Below are 4,814 nucleotides of genomic sequence, written 5' to 3' on the forward strand. Positions count from 1 at the left end.
AATGCCTCTACATATTTAATACTCCCATCCTCAAATAGAATCATTAAACAAGCAAACATATGCAAACAATGAAAACATAACAAAAATCTGTCTAAACAGAACAGTCTATAAAGAATGCAAGAGGATCCATAATTGTTTAAATCAAAAAAAAATCTGAGAATTTACCACACTATATAGAACTTATCATTTCATATTGTGTCAAAATTTCAAGCTTTTATCACATTCTAACTTTTCTAGGGAATTTTTGCAATAGCGACAAACATTCTGTTTTGAAACAGCAACTCATATACTTGCAAATTGAGCATCATGAAGGCTATCCTTGACACTTTTATTGAAATAAAAGATACAAAACCTTACTATAAATAACAGCAAGCAAATCTAGACAAAATAAAATGACACTCCAAGCAAAACACATATCATGTGACGAATAAAAAAATAGCTCCAAGTAAGGTTACCAATAATGTTGAAGACGAAAGAGGGGATGCCTTCCGGGGCATCCCCAAGCTTAGTTTCTTAGATCTTCCTTGAATATTACCTTGGGTGCCTTGGGCATCCCCAAGCTTAGTGTCTTGTCACTCCTTATTCTCCTCATATCGGTATCTCACCCAAAACTTGAAAACTTCAATCACACAAAACTTAATAGAACTCCGTGAGATGCGTTAGTATAATCTATCTATACCTATACTAATTCGGCACTTCCTAAAAATTACCAGTTAATTAGAAATTAGGAGCCGTTCATCTAGTGGGACCGAATTATTACGGTTCAGATCTACACATATAATTATTGACAGAAAAAATGGAAGTCCAAGATTATACTCAATTGGGTCAATCATATTAATCAGCCCGGCAACAATTGTCATTATATAATATAAAGAACTGTAAAAAAACTAATAAAAAAATCTCTATCTCTATTTTTTCAGAGATCTCTTCATCACGTACTACATCCCTCAAAAGAAAAACCTATACACGTACTACAAGGGACGATTTCTTCTTCCTCCCCTCCGTGATCTCTTCATCTTCTCCATCACTATCTCTTTCTCCCCGGTTGGAAGATACAACCATCCAGATCTCTTCCTCTTGATTATCTCCCTCCTCCCCATTGGAAAACAAATGGATCTCCTCTCTCAAAAAGAAGGCATGGATTTCATGCTCACGGATCTTTTTGCATCAAAATAGTTTTCCTCATCTGTACCAGATCCGTATTTTCACATGGAATTTGTTTTCTTGCAGGTTCGACTGTTGGTTTTCCTTTGGATTTTGATTCATGTTTTTATCTATCGTGTCTTCTCAACTTTTTGTGCTCTCCACGGATTGGATCTTGAATCTTCTCATGTACAGTTTTTTGGTGTCTCATGGAGATCTGGTAAAAGCACAACAACTATGCCCATAATCCACGATCTCCTTCTGTTGATTATCTCTCTCTCCCCCAATGGAAAACAAAAGGATCGTCCCTCTCTAACACTACTTATTCTGATTTGTTTTGTTGCAGGTCTACAATTGGATCAACCATGGCTTTTTAATTGGAGTCCGATTCAACTTTTTCTCTACCGTGTCCTCTCATTGTTTTGTGCTCTCCACAGATTGGATCCTTTGTCTTCTCACCTATAATTCTGGGATGACTCATGGAGATCAGGTAGGAGCACACCAACTTTACCCATCTGCTCGATGACTCATGGAGATCAGGTAGGAGCACACCAACTATCCCCATCTTCTCAAGATTCTCCCACTTTGTGCAAAGCTTGCCTCTGATCTGTTGCTGTCATTGTTCTGTTTGTTAGATCCTACATGTTGCTTACATAGTGCAGATTCACCGACTAATCATAGGGTCTACTCTCTTTTTTCTAATTAAAGCCTTGGATTTGCCAGCAGCTTTGCTTGAGACTAAACAAGTACAAATCCTAAGAATTTTTATGATCTTTTACCTGTTAATCTTTTCTATTCCTTTAATTTTTTATATTCGAGTTATACTTTCTTTCGTTTTTGTAGTATAAGGTTTAAAATAATACAGCTAACCTCAATGGAGAAGGATTCCCATGCAAAGTGAAGGCCAGAGTAGTTACACCAATGAGTAGTTACGCCAACGAGAAAGATTCCTAGAAAGGGAAGGCTGGAGTAATTCGTCTATGGAACGCCATTAACGTCGACAGCAATGAACTTATTTGACTTGACATGATACTAGATGAAGAGGTCAGCCTATTGGTAAAATTATATGATTTGCCAACAGAAAGATGGTAGTATGAGTTATAGTACTTATTACAAATACAGAAGCATCTTCTCGCTGCATTACATGGCACTATATTGGCTTAGCTGCATGTGTATCTCTATGATGTTATTAATCCGTGCAAGTATCAGACAATAAATTTTTTGCATGGCCACCATTGCAGCTGGCCACCATCGTGATGGCGGATTCATCATGCTACTGCTTCTTGGTTGGAACGTCGTGGCTGCACGGCCAGTCGACATGCAACGCCAATGCAAAGGCATGTGCACTCACTACTTTATTCCCATGCTTCCAGTCGCAGGTGCATTCAGCTCGCCAAGTTCTGGATCTAGGGGTACATGTGATGGCTTGCTAGAGCATCACGTACATATAAGGTTTCCATGTTAGAGTATGTTGTTTCCAGTTATTTATCTGGAAGGCGATCAGTCGATTGGTGAGGCCATAAATGGCTGTCTATGGTTGTCTCCAGGTAACAATTTTTTCCCCGAGCTAGCATCTTAGTTGGACACAGGTTATTGTCTGCAACTACTCATGTTTCAGGCAATAGACTTTGCCTGCTAACAGAAAATGTTCTAATGTTATGGACATTGTTCACATGGCTGGAGTTCTAACGTTTATAGCTAAGGACCTTATCCATGAAAGGATTCTAACTAAATTTTTTTGAGAGTTGAAGACCGAGTTGGAGCAGAACTATGGCAACCATGTCGTGCTAAATACGGCCTATGAGCTATGCATGTCGTCAATACGTTACCTAATACATGGGAGGCTCATGTTAGACTTGGCAATGTTCTCTCGATCTTTTTTCTATCGGATTTTTGTACTGCAAAATTGAATTGCTTCTAAGTAAGGATTAGCCTTCACCTCAGTCCATGCATTTTAACTTTGTAAATATTTTAAGGTTAAACTTATGATGAATGCATGCCCCAGTTTAGAGTGGTGACGACTATTGTAAACATGTTTGGTTCAAGATTTATTTTTTGTTTGGTTTTGCGGGTGATTGTTTGGTTCAAGATTTAGCAACATAATCAGATTATTTGTCCATTAACCCAAACATATGCAGAAGTAAGAAAACAAATTCATTGTAGTCAATGCCAATACACCTGCCTTACCCCCAAGTGGATGCAATAGGATTCAGGTCTACCAAGTTTAAGGGTAAATCTAACATGACATAGAAAGTTTGAACATGTATGGGATGATAATTCATCTCAATCAAAAAAACATAGTTGCATTTTTTTTCACTCTTCTCCATTCAATTTTGTCCTCAATGTGATTAGGTTTTAGTGGGTTGGAGTATGTCTATCCAAATATGAATTCCTGGATGTAATGGAGCACAAGTTTTTTTATTGAGATTTTCCCAAGTTAAATACAGTGCAAAAATCTGAGTTAGATTCGTTTTTTAGTTCATGTACATATGTACCAGTCTATCTTGGTATTAGAAGTTTTATTTTTTTATAGTAATATGCATTTTAATCGGTAGTAACTACATATATGTGGTGGCAGATAATATGTACGAGGCATGTGAGAGTCAGAAATTAATGTTTTTATAGTAGTGTATTAGTATTTCAGTAAATATCATATTGATTCAAAATTCAGTTTGGACATGGTACATACCAAATCATTTCTATTTGGTTTAAGTATATGCCACATTTACCAAAATTGACCTGAATTCAAGAAAGAGGCGACCATATTTAACTTTTGTCCATTTGTTAAAAAAATATTTGAGCATTTTAATTTTAGGAAGTGGCTAATATAATCAAAGTGAGCATGTCCAGAGCAATACAGAACCAAAGGGGTGCACAAAAGTGCAACCTTCAAAGCACGTATAGAAACTCGATCACAAGACTATTTCCTCTATGGATTTTATAATTTGCACTATATGCGTTCAAGATTAAGCTTTTGTATTTTCTCTTTAGAAAAGAAGGAACGAGAAAGGTAGATGATATAAAAAAATGGTATCTGATGTGCGCGTTGATATCTATTATCTTTTGAAAAATATAAAAAGTCAAATTAATTTTCTTATGATTGATTCCGTGAGGCTCTCTCATTGTCTATCTAATAGTAAATTGCTAAATTTCTCTAGAAACGTGCAAAATAGGTGACAGGTGAACAGACAATAAGAAAAAAAATTCAATATTGTGAAGGCATTACATACCATCATCAGAAGTCAAAAGTAGTTTGATTTCTTATCTAAATGGAGAAAAGATTAGTATATGCTTCATGGCATATTCTATTATTTAACATACATTGTTCCTTTTTAGTACAAAAAGATATGGATATTAAACCCAATGGTAAGACAAGATGAAACACTTCCACCAAAAAAAGCCGGACATTTCAATTTCATGCTCCTGGTAAATAAAATTAGCCAAAAAATTGCATCCCATATTTTACAACGTAGGCCAAGTTAAAGTAGTAGCTTACCGAACTCGCCCGTGCGAATGCACGGGTTTGGCGACTAGTAAAACAAATTATTCACTTGGGTACTGTCAAGACAAGATCTATAATTGTTTCCACTCAATTCCTACTGTACTCTATCACTTCCACAATTTATATTACTTAATATAATCTATTGAAACACTAAAACAAGCAAACTATG

At 36.1% G+C, this 4,814-nt stretch overlaps 1 long non-coding RNA gene across 2 annotated transcripts; it reads left to right on the forward strand.

Moving 5' to 3' along the window:
• The first annotated feature begins 985 nt into the window (after positions 1 to 985).
• On the forward strand, positions 986 to 3,204 carry LOC119341027. Of its 2 annotated transcripts, XR_005164820.1 has the most exons (3): positions 986 to 1,363; positions 1,490 to 2,187; positions 2,385 to 3,204. It is a non-coding gene; the product is annotated as an uncharacterized LOC119341027 (long non-coding RNA). The 2 variants fall into 2 exon arrangements; XR_005164819.1 differs by having other exon boundaries at positions 1,490 to 3,204.
• Positions 3,205 to 4,814: the final 1,610 nt, after the last annotated feature.

Source organism: Triticum dicoccoides, chromosome 7B (assembly GCF_002162155.2).
Source record: "Triticum dicoccoides isolate Atlit2015 ecotype Zavitan chromosome 7B, WEW_v2.0, whole genome shotgun sequence".
Lineage (NCBI taxonomy): Eukaryota > Viridiplantae > Streptophyta > Magnoliopsida > Poales > Poaceae > Triticum > Triticum dicoccoides.